Here is a 17,762-nt window from a genome sequence, read left to right as displayed (position 1 = left end):
ATTATTTATTTTTCCCCAGTATTTTCCTAGTATTGTTGATGTCCCCTGTATGTATGTTTGTATGTATAGAAAGAAAACTAGGGATGAAATGTATAAAATAACTTGTTTTTTTTAAATACTGAAACGATGCCCTTCTTTTTAACCTTATTTTGCAAATGTGTGTTGGCTGTTAACTCACAATCTCATTTGTTTTTCCCTTTTTAGCATAGGGGGATTCATTCTCGTTGTTTGAGTAGGTAGGGGACACATGATCACAGTTGGAATTAAGAACTGAATGATGAAATCATTTCAAACAGTTTTTAATAAAAACAAATAATAAATGTAGCATTTCATAGTGTGAGTACTGCATACAATGCCAGCCTAATGTTATAGAATCATTTTGAATGTATTATATATTTAATAGTTTTATTGCTTTTTACAAAATGCTTCTGCATATAGATTAAATAAATACCTGTACATGAGGGAAGGACCCTATAGAGTCTAGACTGTTAAACAGTAATATATGAGATTCACTAAGCATCATATTTCACCAGGATGCAACTAGCTTTATTGAAAGTTCTGCATATTCAACAGACATTTAAAGGGGCATACAGCTGCAATACAAAAATCTGTTAATGCATTAGAGCATTGCTTGCCTTATCTAAATGTTTAACTCCTCCCAGGGTTAAAAAGAACATTCAAAGTAACCTTTTGACCAGCAAAGCATTGCTTTTCCTGAGCTGAACACGGCCAGCAATTTGTGGCTATGCACATATGCCACCCTGATTTTGTTCTGGCCTAGTAGTGTGTTGCTGGTCCAGAGCTATTTCTTTCATGTAATTGGCAAGAGTCCATGAACTAGTGACGTATGGGATATACATTCCTACCAGGGGGGGGCAAAGTTTCCCAAATCTCAAAATGCCTATAAATACACCTCCCACCACACCCACATCTCAGTTTTACAAACTTTGCCTCCTATGGAGGTGGTGAAGTAAGTTTGTGCTTGATTTTTCTTCTATGATAATCGCTCCTCGCATATTGAAGCCCATTTCCTCTCAGAGTAGAGTGTTTGTCAGAAGGATGTGAAGAGAGTATCCCCTATTGATTTTATGGTTTCTCTCACGGGAAATCTTTTCAAGGGTTCTCTGTTATCAGTCGTAGGGATTCATCTCCTACCTCCCTTTTCAGATCGACGATATAGTCTTATATACCATTACCTCTGCTGATAGTTTTCAGTACTGGTTTTGCTATCTGCTATATGTGGATGGGTGTCTTTCGGTAAGTATCTATCATTATTTAAGACACTTGCAGCTATGGTTTGGTGCTTTATGTATTAATATTAAGTTTTAAATATATGTATTTTACTTATAATTCCCATACTGAAACTGATAGACTGCAAAGGGAAATATACATAGACCTGACTCATGGCAAATATGTTTTAGGAAGTTATTTTCTTACCTGGGGTATAGTCTCTTTTTCAAATTGACTTGTTTTTCTTTAATGTCCCGATCAAAATTAGGCTCACGAGATCGCAAAATGCTGTTATGTATTGCATCATTCTTGGCGCAAGAAATTTTTGGCGCGAACGTGCGTCTATGATGACACAAGTTCGTCATTTCCTGTGTCTTAGTTGACGCCAGGTTGTTTGGCACGAAGTTGCGTCTGTTATGACGCAAGTTGCGTCATTTCCGGATGTTTGTTGTCGCCAAAAAAAAAAATCGACTTCATTTTGTGTCGTGCGTCATACTTGGCGCCAAAAAAATTGGTTTTATTTTCTCCCCTTCCTATATGCTTCTTGCCTTCTTTATGCTCAGAGGGCTATGCTGTTTGTTTTTTTGCTTATTTTAGCATTTGCATTTTTTCCCATTCCTGAAACTGCTATATGAGGAAATTGAATATTTTGTTTAAATGTTATTTTTTCTTTTACATTTTGCAAGGTGTCTCAATCTGATCCTGTCTCAATCTGATCCTGTCTCAATCTGATCCTGTCTCAATCTGATCCTGTCTCAATCTGATCCTGTCTCAATCTGATCCTGTCTCAATCTGATCCTGTCTCAATCTGATCCTGTCTCAATCTGATCCTGTCTCAATCTGATCCTGTCTCAATCTGATCCTGTCTCAATCTGATCCTGTCTCAATCTGATCCTGTCTCAATCTGATCCTGTCTCAATCTGATCCTGTCTCAATCTGATCCTGTCTCAATCTGATCCTGTCTCAGAAGCTACTGTAGGAACCATGCTGCCTGAACACAGTTCTACCAATGCTTAGTGTATCTGTTGTAAATTAGCTGAGATTATATCTCCGGCTGTAGTATGTAACAGTTGTTATGATAAGCTTTTGAATGCTGAAAATGTTTCTATAAGTACTAGTACAGTATTTGTTGTTCCCTCAACATCTAATGTACATGATATCCTTGTTGATATGAAAAATTATATTGCTGATGCAATACAGAAGGCTATGTCTGCTATTCCGCCTTCTAATAAACGTAAAAGGTCTTTTAAAACTTCTCATAAAACTGATAAATTTTGTGATGACCGACAACATACTGAAATATCCTCCTCTGTTGAATCTCTCTGGTTCAGAAGATTCTACCTCAGACATTGATAAATCTACTTATCTTTTTAAGATTGAGTATATTCGTTCTTTGTTGAAAGAAGTATTGGTTACTTTGGATTTTGAGGAGTCTGGTCCTCTTGATAACAAAACCGGTAAACGTTTAAATTCTGTTTATAAACCTCCTGTGATTACTCCTGAGGTTTTCCCTGTTTCTGATGCTATTTCTGATGTGGTTGCTAAGGAATGGACTAAGCCTGGTGCTTCTTTTATTCCTTCTTCTAGGTTTAAAAAGTTGTACCCTTTGCCAGTGGCTAAATTCTTTTTTATTTCTACTCTTGCCAAGCATACTACTATTCCTATGGAAGATAGTACTTGGATCCTTTAGATAGGAAAATTGAATCTGATGTAAGGAAAGCTTATTTATATTCTGGCTATATTCTTAGGCCTGCCATTTCTATGGCTGATGTGCTAAGCTATTCAACCAAAAAGTTGATGCAGCCGCAACAACAGGAAACAGATCCTGATTTGTCTAGCATTGTTCGTTTGCTTCAACATGCTAATCATTTTATCTGTGATGCTATTTTTGTTAAATCTATGTCTTAAGCTATTTTAGCTAGAAGAGCTTTATGGCTCAAATCATGAAATGCTGACATGGTATCTAGATTACTATCTCTATCTTTCCAGGGTAATAATTTTATTTGGTTCCCAGTTGGATTATATTATTATTTCCACTATTCCTGGGGGGAAGGGAGTTTTTTTGCCTCAATATAAAAAAAATCTAAGGGCAAATCTAAAGCTTCTAATTGTTTTCGTTCCTTTCGTCAGAATAGAGAACAGAAAACCACTCCTTCCCCTAAAGACTCTGGTTCCAATTGGAAGCCATCTTCAAGTTGGAATATATCCAAGCCTTTTAAGAAAGCAAAGCCAGCCCCCAAGTCTGCATGAAGGTGCGACCCTCAATCCAGTTCAGCTTGTGGGGGGCAGATTGAAATTATTTCAAGACATTTGGGCAGATTCTGTTCAAAATCAGTGGATTCAGAGCATTGTCTCTCAAGGGTAGCGAATAGGTTTCAGAGTAAGACCTCCTGTGAGAAGATTCTTTCTCTCTCACGTTCCAACAAATCCTGTGAAAGCTCAGGCTTTTCTGAAGTGGCTTTTCTGAAGTGTGTTTCAGATCTGGAGCTTTCAGGGGTAATTATACCAGTTCCGCTTCAGGAACAGGGTCTGGGGTTTTATTCAAATATATTCATTTTTCTAAAGAAAGAAAATTCATTCAGACCAGTTTTGGATCTGAAGTTTTTGAATCGTTTTGTAAGAGTCCCAACTTTCAAGATGGTGACTATAAGGACTATTCTGCCTTTTATTCAGCAAGGTCATTACATGTCCACAATAGACTTACAGGATGCATATCTTCACATTCCGATTCATCCAGACCACTATCTGTTTCTGAGATTCTCTTTTCTAGACAAGCATTACCAATTTGTCGCTCTTCCATTTGGCCTAGCGACAGCTCCAAGAATCTTTTCGAAGGTTCTCGGTGCCATTCTATCTGTAATCGCAGGGTATTGTGGTGTTTCTTTATTTGGACGATATCTTGGTACTAGCTCAGTCTTTACATTTAGCAGAATCTCACACGAATCAACTAGTGTTGTTTCTTCGAAGACATGTTTGGAGGATCAATTTACCAAAGAATTTCTTGATTCCTCAAACAAGGGTCACCTTTTTAAGTTTCCAGATAGATTCAGTGTCCATGACTCTGTCTTTAACAGACAAGAGACGAATGAAGTTGGTTTCAGCCTGTCTAAACCTTCAGTCTCGATCATTCCCTTCAGTGGCTATGTGCATGGAAGTTTAAGATCTCATGACTGCAGCATCGGACACAATCCCCTTTGCTCGTTTTCATATGAGACCTCTGCAGCTTTGTATGCTGAATCAGTGGTGCAGGGATTATACTCGAATATTACAATTGATATTCTTAAATCCCAACACTCAACTATTTCTGATTTGGTGGTTAGACCATCATCGTATTGTTCAAGGGGCCTCTTGTTTGTCCTTCCTGGACTGAAGTCTGTACAGATGCAAGTCTTTCAGGTTGAGGAGCGGTCTGGGGGTCTCTGACAGCACAAGGGGTTTGGAATCCTCAAGAGACGAGGTTACCAATCAATATTTTAGAACTCTGTGTTCTTTTCAGATCTCTTCAGTCTTGGCCTCTGTTAAAGAGAGAACCATTCATTTATTTTCAGACAGACAATATCACAACTGTAGCATATGTCAATCATCCAGGTGGGACTCGCAGTCCTTTAGCTATGAAAGAAGTATCTCGGATACTTTCTTGGGCGGAACCCAACTCCTGTTTAATTTCTGCGATGCATATCCCAGGTGTAGACAATTTGGAAGCAGATTATCTCAGCCGTTAGACTTTACATCCGGTGGAGTGGTCTCTCCATCCAGATGTATTTGATCTGATTGTACAGATGTGGGGTCTTCCAGAAATAGATCTGATGGCTTCCCATCTAAACAAGAAACTTCCCAGGTACCTTTCCAGGTCCAGGGATCCTCATGTGGAGATGGTGAATGTGTTAGCAGTTCCTTGGTTTTACCAACCTGCTTATATTTTTTCCGCCTCTAGTTCTTCTTCCAAGGGTGATCTCCAAGATCATAATAGAACAATTGCATGTGTTTCTGATAGCACCAGCATGGCCTCACAGATTTTGGTTTGCAGATCTTGTCTGAATGTCAAGTTGCCAACTTTGGCCACTTCCTTTAAGACCAGACCTTCTGTCTCAAGGGCCGTTTTTCCATCAGGATCTCAAATCGCTAAATTTGAAGGTATGGACATTGAACGCTTAGTACTTAGTCATAGAGGTTTCTCTGACTCGGTGATTAATACTATGCTACAGGCTTGTAAGTCTTTACAGTTTTTACAGTTTCTTCAGGATTGTTTGGATAAATGTTTGTCTGCAAGTACTTTGAAGGGACAAATCTCTCCTCTTTCTGTTTTATTTCATAGAAATATTGCTAAGCTTCCTGATATTCACTGTTTTGTTCAGGCTTTGGTTCATATCAATAATTTGGGTTTGAAGGCTTTGCAGGCTCCTCCTTTTGAGCCTATGCATTATCTGGATATTAAACTACTTTCTTGGAAAGTGTTGTTCCTTTTGGCTATCTCTTCAGTTAGAAGAGTTTCTGATTTATCTGCCCTCTCTTGTGAGTCTCCTTTTCTGATTTTTCCATCAGGATAAAGCTGTTTTGCGGACTTCATTTACATTTTTGCCTAAACTTGTGAATTCTAACATTAGTAGGGAAATTGTTGTTTCTTCCTTGTGTCCTAATCTTAAGAATGCTCTTGAAAGATCCTTACATTCTTTGGATGTTGTAAGTGCTTTGAAATACTATGTTGAAGCTACTAAGGATTTCAGAAAGACTTCTAGTCTATTTGTTGTTTTTTCTGGTTCCAGCATAGGTCAGAAAGCCTCTGCCATTTCTTTGGCATCTTGGTTAAAGCTTTTGATTCACAAAGCTTATTTGGAGGCGGGGCCATCTCTGCCTTAGAGGATCACAGCTCATTCTACTAGATCGGTTGCCACTTCTTGGGCTTTTAAGAATGAAGCTTCGGGGAATCAGATTTGCAAAGCAGCAACTTAGTCTTCTTTGCATACATTTACTAAATTTTTACCATTTTGATGCATTTGCTTCTTCTGAAGCAGTCTTTGGTAGGAAAGTTCTTCAGGCAGCTGTCTCAGTTTGATTCTTCTGCTTATGATTTAAGTTTTTTTTTCTTGAGATTCATAAGAAACACTTATTTTTGTTTGGATTTAATTTCTCAGCGGAAATAGCTGTTTTTATTTTATCCCTCCCTCTCTAGTGACTCTTCTGTCGTCTTCCATATCTTAGGTATTTCTATCCCATACGTCACTAGCTCATGGACTCTTGCTAATTACATAAAAAAATATATAATATATGTAAGAACTTACCTGATAAATTCATTTCTTCTGTTATGTGTGATCAGTCCACGGGTCATCATTACTTCTGGGATATAACTCCTCCCCAACAGGAAATGCAAGAGGATTCACCCAGCAGAGCTGCACATAGCTCCTCCCCTCTACGTCACTCCCAGTCATTCTCTTGCACCCAGCAACTAGATAGGATGTGTGAGAGGACTATGGTGATTATACTTAGTTTTTATAACTTCAATCAAAAGTTTGTTATTTTACAATAGCACCGGAGCGTGTTATTGCCTCTCTGGCAGAGTTTGAAGAAGAATCTACCAGAGTTTTTACTATGATTTTAACCGGAGTAGTTAAGATCATATTGCTGTTTCTCGGCCATCTGAGGGAGGTAAAAGCTTCAGATCAGGGGACAGCGGGCAGATGAATCTGCATTGAGGTATGTAGCAGTTTTTATTTTCTGAATGGAATTGATGAGAAAATCCTGCCATACCGTTATAATGACATGTATGTATACTCTACACTTCAGTATTCTGGGGATGGTATTTCACCGGAATTACTCTGTTAAAAGTACATTAAACCTTTTAATAGGTATTTATTATGTTAAACGTTTTTGCTGGAATGTAGAATCGTTTGCATTTTCTGAGGTACTGAGTGAATAAATATTTGGGCATTATTTTTCCACTTGGCAGTTGCTTGTTTTAATTGTGACAGTTTCGTTTCTCTCTCACTGTCTGTGTGTGAGGGGGAGGGGCCGTTTTTGGCGCTCTTTGCTACGCATCAAAAAATTCCAGTCAGTTACTCTTGTATTTCCTGCATGATCCGGTTCATCTCTAACAGATCTCAGGGGTCTTCAAACTTCTTTGGAGGGAGGTAGATTCTCTCAGCAGAGCTGTGAGACTTATATATTGACTGTGATTAAAAACGTTGCTCTGTAATTTTTATGTTTCAAATTTAATTATTGTTACTTTACTAATGGGAACAAACCTTTGCTAAAAGTTGTGTTGTTTTTAAGGATTGATGCTATAACTGTCTTTCAGTTCATTGTTTCAACTGTCATTTAATCGTTTAGTGCTCTTTGAGGCACAGTACGTTTTTGTTAAATAAGATTGTAACCAAGTTGCAAGTTTATTGCTAGTGTGTTAAACATGTCTGATTCAGAGGAAGATATCTGTGTCATTTGTTCCAATGCCAAGGTGGAGCCCAATAGAAATTTATGTACTAACTGTATTGATGCTACTTTAAATAAAAGCCAATCTGTACAAATTGAACAAATTTCACCAAACAGCGAGGGGAGAGTTATGCCGACTAACTCGCCTCACGTGTCAGTACCTGCATCTCCCGCCCGGGAGGTGCGTGATATTATGGCGCCTAGTGCATCTGGGCGGCCATTACAGATAACATTACAAGATATGGCTACTGTTATGACTGAAGTTTTGGCTAAATTACCAGAACTAAGAGGCAAGCGTGATCACTCTGGGGTGAGAACAGAGTGCGCTGATAATACTAGGGCCATGTCTGATACTGCGTCACAGCTTGCAGAACATGAGGACGGAGAGCTTCATTCTGTGGGTGATGGTTCTGATCCAAACAGATTGGATTCAGATATTTCAAATTTTAAATTTAAATTGGAGAACCTCCGTGTATTACTAGGGGAGGTTTTAGCGGCTCTTAATGATTGTAACACTGTTGCAATACCAGAAAAATTGTGTAGGTTGGATAAATACTTTGCGGTACCGGCGAGTACTGACGTTTTTCCTATACCTAAGAGACTAACTGAAATTGTTACTAAGGAGTGGGATAGACCCGGTGTGCCGTTCTCACCCCCTCCAATATTTAGAAAGATGTTTCCAATAGACGCCACCACACGGGACTTATGGCAAACGGTCCCTAAGGTGGAGGGAGCAGTTTCTACTTTAGCTAAGCGTACCACTATCCCGGTGGAGGATAGCTGTGCTTTTTCAGATCCAATGGATAAAAAATTAGAGGGTTACCTTAAGAAAATGTTTGTTCAACAAGGTTTTATATTGCAACCCCTTGCATGCATCGCGCCGATTACGGCTGCGGCAGCATTTTGGATTGAGTCTCTGGAAGAGAACCTTAGTTCAGCTACGCTGGACGACATTACGGACAGGCTTAGAGTCCTTAAACTAGCTAATTCATTCATTTCGGAGGCCGTAGTACATTTAACCAAACTTACGGCTAAGAACTCAGGATTCGCCATTCAGGCACGTAGGGCGCTGTGGCTAAAATCCTGGTCAGCTGATGTAACTTCTAAGTCCAAATTACTTAATATACCTTTCAAGGGGCAAACTTTATTTGGGCCCGGTTTGAAAGAAATTATCGCTGACATTACAGGAGGTAAGGGCCACGCCCTGCCTCAAGACAAAGCCAAAGCTAAGGCTAGACAGTCTAATTTTCGTCCCTTTCGGAATTTCAAAGCAGGAGCAGCATCAACTTCCACTGCACCAAAACAGGAAGGAGCTGTTGCTCGTTACAGACAAGGCTGGAAACCTAACCAGTCCTGGAACAAGGGCAAGCAGGCCACGAAACCTGCTGCTGCCCCAAAGACATCATGAACCGAGGGCCTCCGATCCGGGACCGGATCTAGTGGGGGGCAGACTCTCTCTCTTCGCCCAGGCCTGGGCAAGAGATGTTCAGGATCCCTGGGCGCTAGAGATCATATCTCAGGGATACCTTCTAGACTTCAAATTCTCTCCCCCAAGAGGGAGATTTCATCTGTCAAGGTTGTCAACAAACCAGATAAAGAAAGAAGCGTTTCTACGCTGTGTACAAGATCTGTTATTAATGGGAGTGATCCATCCGGTTCCGCGGTCGGAACAAGGACAAGGGTTTTACTCAAACCTGTTTGTGGTTCCCAAAAAAGAGGGAACTTTCAGGCCAATCTTGGATTTAAAGATCCTAAACAAATTCCTAAGAGTTCCATCGTTCAAAATGGAAACTATTCGGACAATCTTACCCATGATCCAAAAGGGTCAGTACATGACCACAGTGGATTTAAAGGATGCTTACCTTCACATACCGATTCACAAAGATCATTACCGGTATCTAAGGTTTGCCTTCTTAGACAGGCATTACCAGTTTGTAGCTCTTCCATTCGGATTGGCTACGGCTCCAAGAATCTTCACAAAGGTTCTGGGTGCCCTTCTGGCGGTACTAAGACCGCGAGGAATTTCGGTAGCTCCGTACCTAGACGACATTCTGATACAAGCTTCAAGCTTTCAAACTGCCAAGTCTCATACAGAGTTAGTTCTGGCATTTCTAAGGTCGCATGGATGGAAAGTGAACGAAAAGAAGAGTTCTCTTTTTCCTCTCACAAGAGTTCCATTCTTGGGGACTCTTATAGATTCTGTAGAAATGAAGATTTATCTGACAGAAGACAGATTAACAAAGCTTCTAAATGCATGCCGTGTCCTTCATTCCATTCAACTCCCGTCAGTAGCTCAATGCATGGAGGTGATCGGCTTAATGGTAGCAGCAATGGACATAGTACCCTTTGCACGTCTACATCTCAGACCGCTGCAATTGTGCATGCTGAGTCAGTGGAATGGGGACTACTCAGACTTGTCCCCTACTCTGAATCTGGATCAAGAGACCAGAAACTCTCTTCTATGGTGGCTTTCTCGGCCACATCTGTCCAGGGGGATGCCATTCAGCAGGCCGGACTGGACAATTGTAACAACAGACGCCAGCCTACTAGGTTGGGGCGCTGTCTGGAATTCTCTGAAGGCTCAGGGACAATGGAATCAGGAGGAAAGTCTCCTGCCAATAAACATTCTGGAATTAAGAGCAGTTCTCCATGCCCTTCTGGCTTGGCCCCAGTTAAAAACTCGGGGGTTCATCAGGTTTCAGTCGGACAACATCACGACTGTAGCTTACATTAACCATCAAGGAGGGACAAGAAGCTCCCTAGCAATGATGGAAGTATCAAAGATAATTCGCTGGGCAGAGTCTCACTCTTGCCACCTGTCAGCAATCCACATCCCGGGAGTGGAGAACTGGGAGGCGGATTTCTTGAGTCGCCAGACTTTTCATCCGGGGGAGTGGGAACTTCATCCGGAGGTCTTTGCCCAAATACTTCGACGTTGGGGCAAACCAGAGATAGATCTCATGGCGTCTCGCCAGAACGCCAAACTTCCTCGCTACGGGTCCAGATCCAGGGATCCGGGAGCGGTTCTGATAGATGCCTTGACAGCACCTTGGAACTTCGGGATGGCTTATGTGTTTCCACCCTTCCCGCTGCTTCCTCGATTGATTGCCAAAATCAAACAGGAGAGAGCATCAGTGATTCTAATAGCGCCTGCATGGCCACGCAGGACTTGGTATGCAGATCTAGTGGACATGTCATCCTGTCCGCCTTGGTCTCTACCTCTAAGACAGGACCTTCTGATACAGGGTCCATTCAAACATCAAAATCTAACTTCTCTGAAGCTGACTGCTTGGAAATTGAACGCTTGATTTTATCAAAACGTGGTTTTTCTGAGTCGGTTATTGATACCCTGATACAGGCTAGGAAGCCTGTTACCAGAAGGATTTACCATAAGATATGGCGTAAATACCTATACTGGTGCGAATCCAAAGGTTACTCCTGGAGTAAGGTTAGGATTCCTAGGATATTGTCCTTTCTACAAGAAGGTTTAGAAAAGGGTTTATCGGCTAGCTCATTAAAGGGACAGATCTCAGCTCTGTCCATCTTGTTACACAGGCGTCTGTCAGAAAATCCAGACGTCCAGGCCTTTTTGTCAGGCTTTAGCTAGGATCAAGCCTGTGTTTAAAACTGTTGCTCCGCCATGGAGTTTAAACTTAGTTCTTAACGTTTTACAGGGTGTTCCGTTTGAACCCCTTCATTCCATTGATATAAAATTGTTATCTTGGAAAGTTCTGTTTTTAATGGCTATTTCCTCGGCTCGAAGAGTCTCTGAGTTATCAGCCTTACATTGTGATTCTCCTTATCTGATTTTTCACTCAGACAAGGTAGTTCTGCGTACTAAACCTGGGTTCTTACCTAAGGTAGTCACTAACAGGAATATCAATCAAGAGATTGTTGTTCCATCCTTGTGTCCAAATCCTTCTTCAAAGAAGGAACGTCTTCTACACAATCTGGATGTAGTTCGTGCCCTCAAGTTCTACTTGCAGGCAACTAAGGATTTTCGACAAACGTCTTCCCTGTTTGTCGTGTATTCTGGTCAGAGGAGAGGTCATAAGGCTTCGGCTACCTCTCTCTCCTTCTGGCTTCGTAGCATAATTCGTTTAGCCTATGAGACTGCTGGACAGCAGCCTCCTGAAAGAATTACAGCTCATTCTACTAGAGCTGTGGCTTCCACTTGGGCCTTTAAGAATGAGGCCTCTGTTGAACAGATTTGCAAGGCTGCAACTTGGTCTTCGCTTCATACTTTTTCCAAATTTTACAAATTTGACACTTTTGCTTCTTCGGAGGCTATTTTTGGGAGAAAGGTTCTTCAGGCAGTGGTTCCTTCTGTATAATGAGCCTGCCTATCCCTCCCGTCATCCGTGTACTTTTGCTTTGGTATTGGTATCCCAGAAGTAATGATGACCCGTGGACTGATCACACATAACAGAAGAAAACATAATTTATGCTTACCTGATAAATTCCTTTCTTCTGTTGTGTGATCAGTCCACGGCCCGCCCTGTTTTAAGGCAGGTAAATATCTTTTAAATTATACTCCAGTCACCACTTCACCCTTGGTTTCTCCTTTCTCGTTGATTCTTGGTCGAATGACTGGGAGTGACGTAGAGGGGAGGAGCTATGTGCAGCTCTGCTGGGTGAATCCTCTTGCATTTCCTGTTGGGGAGGAGTTATATCCCAGAAGTAATGATGACCCGTGGACTGATCACACAACAGAAGAAAGGAATTTATCAGGTAAGCATAAATTATGTTTTTTTATATTGCCAAGAGTCCATGAGGCGCACCCTTTTTTATGGTGGTTTTGATTTTTTGTATAAAAGCACAATTATATTCCAGTTCCTCTTTTTGTATGCTTTTTTTTACTCCTTTTTTTTGTTATCGCCTCACTACTTGGCTATTCGTTAAAACTGAGTTGTGGTTGTGGTGGGAGGTGTATTTATAGGCTTTTTAAGGTTTGGGAAACTTTGCCCCTCCTGGTAGGAATGTATATCCCATACGTCACTAGCTCATGGACTCTTGCCAATATGAAAGACATTTATTTGTCAGGTAAGTTCTTACATAAATTGTTTTTTCACTTTGTCTCCCTGTCTAACCCTTTTTGTGTGTTTTGGGGGGGTGGGTAAACACATAGGCACATGCAAGCAATCATGCAATAGGAAAATGCTCTTACACTTTACAGCATGTTATTATTGTAGCTTTATGTCCTTTTTAAATAAACCCAATTGTATAAAAAAAAAAAATTATAAACATAATCACATTAATTACAAGAGCATTTCTGAAGCAGTCTTCAGACAGGTGTCTGAACTGAGTAAAACATATTGATCCATTAGCAGACCTACTCAACAGAGGGCCCTGGTGCGAAAAAATGTTGGGCCCCCAAAGGTATCTCAGTAATAAGCATTACTAATAATACACCTGCTGCTGTGTATAATGATTTTGAGGATAAATAGATAGATGGACTTGCACTAATAAAAGGCTCTCCTGCATTAGGGTTGTACACATTCTGCACCAGCCTGTGTATAGACTAGCTGCTATGGACCCCGGCGCTTGAGCCCTGCTGCATCAATGGTAGTTCCGCCCCTGTATTGATCTGTGAGGTAGCGTCAAACTGAAATGAGAGGTATCCCATACTGTGTTTATTAGGAGGCTAAACCTCAAGCTGTAGGAAATCTGCTTCCCAGGAGTTGTATGAAAATGCAGCTGCTCGCAGGGTCTTAGCGATTTAACATAGATTAAACCTTCATTATTTATTTAATCTTCTGAAAAGACTCCTATTAAAAAATGTTATGTTGTTAGAGCAGGTTGAATTATTTACTTCTAGTCTCCTATACATTTCATTTTTTGTATCCATTTATCTCATATTTCAAAAGATCTTTGCAAACATTGCAACTGAACGATGGATCTGCAACTATTAAAAATCTTTATAAGTAAGTCCCATTTAAATGCTTGCAATATTGTACTGCAGTATGCACTCCCCACACCTTACAGTTGCTATCTGCCCTGAATTTGCAACATGTCCAGTGCTCTGCACACAGCAAGGAGAGCGGTATGTGAAGGTGGTCTAAACAACAAAAATAATTAAGTGTAGTAATCCGTAGTTGAAGATAGATGTCCCCACCATCACCTCATATATATTCTTGATATTTAGCCTTCTAGTCAACTTTTTGCACCCCCACATTTTATGGTCTGACTATACTTTTAAAGGACATCACAATTTATGGATCAGAGTATCAGCTGATAACCCCAGCAAAGCTTTAATGAATCCATGTCATGGATACTGCATCTATCCTCAGAAGATATTTAGTTTTTTAACATCTATTGAGGATATAACATGAAAATTACTGTATGTCCTGTGCCTATTGGAGCATGAGTTTGACATCTTCTTCTGACCTTCTTTCTTTTGAAATCTGCTTTTGTTCCCACCTGTGTCTGAGTTAATTAGTTGATATAAGATTGTTTTCTATACTTTTATCTGCTGTCCTTAATGCTATGTAAGTGTGATATTTGTCTGTATTGTTCTTTATAATAATAGACTATTTTAGCCATTATTTTAAAAATGATATAGTGAGAACTGATCTCTGATGTTTTAGCAGCGGTCTATTAACTGGCATTACTACCTCTTTCTATACTGTTAACATACATCACAGCCGAAGTGGATCCCCCCTCTTCTTTGCTAAATGACTTTTTAATTCATATGACTTTATAGCCCATTTTATTAATTATTGGTGCTTCAGTTATTTGTCCACAAAGGTAGTTTGAATTCAGCTCAAATTTGTTTAAATAATTCTAAATTCAAATTTGTGTAAATGTATTAACTGGTACTGTAACTGTTTTCTTTTTCTAATTATTAGTTGCATCTAAGTATATTGCCCAGAAACCATTTCTAAAAAAAAGGACACCATCCCTCGCCATCAAATTGTATAAAAAAAAACAATGGCCAGTTTACTAGCAATGCACAGTTTCATCTTCAACCTTGCAGTTGGTAATTAGACAAAGTATTGAGAAATATTTATATTGCAGTACTGCAGCATGTTCTGTTACCTTGTCATTTCTGATGGTAAACCGTTGTGTGTGTGTGTAAAAGAGATTCCAGCCTTTCAGTGTACTTGAGATCCATGTAAGAATGTCAGCATTCTATATTAATCTGCCCCTTTTACTTTGGAAGATTTCTATTCCTTTTCTGTTGGGTGACCCTTCCATGCATTTTGTTTCCTGCACGTTGCACTGCATAGCAGGGTCCTACAACAGTAAAGGGGCAAAAATATATTCCGGGTCCTAGAAAAAAATAGGAAGACTCTTACATAATGTGAACACTCCAGATGGCTGATTTTTAAGATTTTGTGTGCCCTGCAAGAAGGGTTTCTTCTAAATTGTGTGTTTGTGTAAATACGAATTTGCATGAGCTAATTTAACTGTTAAAGCAAAATATTTATTTTTTTCTTGTATTAAAAAAAAAGAAGCAGAAAGCTTATTTGTTTTCCTATACCTGTAATTAATCCAACCATGTAACGTTTATTTTTCTGTATTTTTTCCTGTAATTTTTTTTAAATTTATAATGTTTCTCTGTATTTTTTCAGTTACTCCAACAATAAATTGTTTTTTTTTTCTTTTGTGTCTCTCTTACTTTATATGGTCACAACCCGATAAAAACAAGTTTCCTAAGTCAAGCAACTTCTACATGCTAATGTTATATCTAGCTATCTGTCCTCATACTTTTGTGATGTTTTGTCCAATATGGGTAAGTATTTCTTAAGTCTTGTACCTTCAATGAATCTTCAGGCACCTTTTATTCCTGCTTTTCTCATTTTTTTATGCAAGTTTCTGATACCGAACAATATTTCATGGGTTTGCTCACAAGGGTCTGAGGTCCGTTGTCTTATTTTCTAGTGGAAGCATTTGCTTAAAGGGCCATGATACCCAAATGTTGAAACACTTGAAAGTGATGCAGCATAGCTGTAAAAAGCTGACTAGAAAATATCACCTGAACATCTCCATGTAAAAAAAGATATTTCTTTCTTAAGATATGGAGTCCACAACATCATCAATTACTAGTGGGAATATCACTCCTGGCCAGCAGGAGGAGGCAAAGAGCACCACAGCAAAGCTGTTAAGTGTCCCTTCCCTACCGATAATCTCCAGTCATTCTCTTTGCCTCTGTCAATGGAGGAGGTGAAGTTTGGTGTCTGAAGAAATTAATTCCTTTTTTGGGTACTTTTCCCTGCTAGCAAGGATTTGGGCTTTTAGCTTAGTCCACGTTATTCTCTGCAGTAGAGTAGTGGTTGCTTTTAAGCAGTTAGGATTTAGAGCAAGGCCCACTTCACAACTTCCTAACATATTGCTAGAGTAGGTTTACTCTGTTCTTTCTATTTTTTAAAGCTCTCTGTAAGGAGTATGTGTTCTTTCACGCCTTGTAAACTGTCCTTTTGCCGGACGGCTAGATTCAGGTAAGTGCTGTTTGTCTTCTAGGTATGGAGACATGCACTTCATGAAGATAAGTTAACTCTGCTATTAGGGGATATATCATGCAAATGTTTAACTCTGCATTTAATATGGGACTTTATAATACTTTATGGTGAGGATTGATATGGGGCAGGTGCAGGCACTTATGTATGTGGCAAGTTAAGAGGGTTAATCCTTTATTATGGGTGAAAGTGTTTATCTTTTTCAACGCTAAAATGTAGGAGGGCATGGTGGTGGTGTTTCTATACGGCTGTTTTTTAAGCCGTTATTAGGAGCGGTTGAGCAGGCAAGGGGAAGTGTTTGACATTTTTTCCCCGGAAGTGGAACACACGCTTTCTGTTTGCTGCGCAGTTCCTGTTTCTGTGTTGGCTTTGCTGGTCACGTGACCTGTTCTTTTGAACCGAAGAGGAGCAGCGTCATTTCTCCCCTACATTTCAGTACGATTAGTGCAGAGTGTCTCTGTGTCGATATTGCTTTTCGGAATTCTGCAAGTGTGGTAAGACACCTCAGTATATCTGAGGTGTAGTGGTGTCTATTATTATAGCGTGTATAACGTTCTTCTGAGGTGGATAGTTAAAAAAAAAAAAAAATAATTCTGGGGGCATTTTTTTTGTTTAAATCATGGACATCTGAATCTATTCCATTTGACAAATGTTTATTATGCCTAGAACCCCAAATTGTGTTGCCAATGCAATTTTGTGAATCATGTTTAGCTAGAACGTTAAAATGTAAGGATAAATTATTGCCCTCTGAGCCCAATGTTTCTCAGGATGATGCTGTTCAGGCAATGCCACAGCTTTCTCCTCAAGCGTCCCAAGCCTCTATGGCGTCACATAAAGTGCCCTGCGGTTTCTCTCAGCCTCCTGGAGGAGTTTATTTGCCTGTAGAAATTGCTGCTCATGTATCTTCTGCGGCATTATCTGCTTTTCCTATGTAAACGCAAGAGGAAAATTAGAGATTCAGATAGTACGTTTTCTGTTCCATCTCATGCTACTCAGGTTGCACTCCCTCATAAGTCTGATGTGGAGGATATGTCGTTAGCCTCTGAGGGTGAAATATCAGATTCGGACAGTATAATTCCTTCATCTGATGCTGAAGTAGTAACCTTCAGATTTAAAGGGACAGTCAACACCAGAATTTTTGTTGCTTAAAAAGATACATAATCCCTTTATTACCCATTCCCCAATTTTGCAAAACCAACACTGTTATATTAATACACTTTTTACTTCTTGTATCTAAGCATCTTCTGACCGCCCCTAATCACATTACTTTTTTAGTTATCTATTGACTTGCATTTTAGCCAATTAGTGCAGTGTCTGCCACTAGTCACGGGCGTGATCACAATGCTATCTATATGGCCTACATGAGCTTGCTCTCCCCTGCTGTGAAAAGTAAATAAAATAGAGGCGGCCTTCAAGGGCTTAGAAATTATCATATGTGCTTTCCTAGGTTTGCTTTCAACTAGAATACCAAGAGAACAAAGCAAAATTGTTGATAAAAGTAAATTTGAAAGTTGTTTAAAATTACATGCCCTATTTGAAAAATAAGTTTTTTTTGGACTTGACTGTCCCTTTAAGCTTGAACACCTTTGTGTATTGTTAAAGGAGGTTTTGGCCACTTTGGACGACTCCGATACTTCTGTTGTTGTCGAC

This window comes from Bombina bombina, chromosome 2 (genome assembly GCF_027579735.1).
Source record: "Bombina bombina isolate aBomBom1 chromosome 2, aBomBom1.pri, whole genome shotgun sequence".
Classification (NCBI taxonomy): domain Eukaryota; kingdom Metazoa; phylum Chordata; class Amphibia; order Anura; family Bombinatoridae; genus Bombina; species Bombina bombina.
This window is presented reverse-complemented; position numbering follows the sequence as displayed.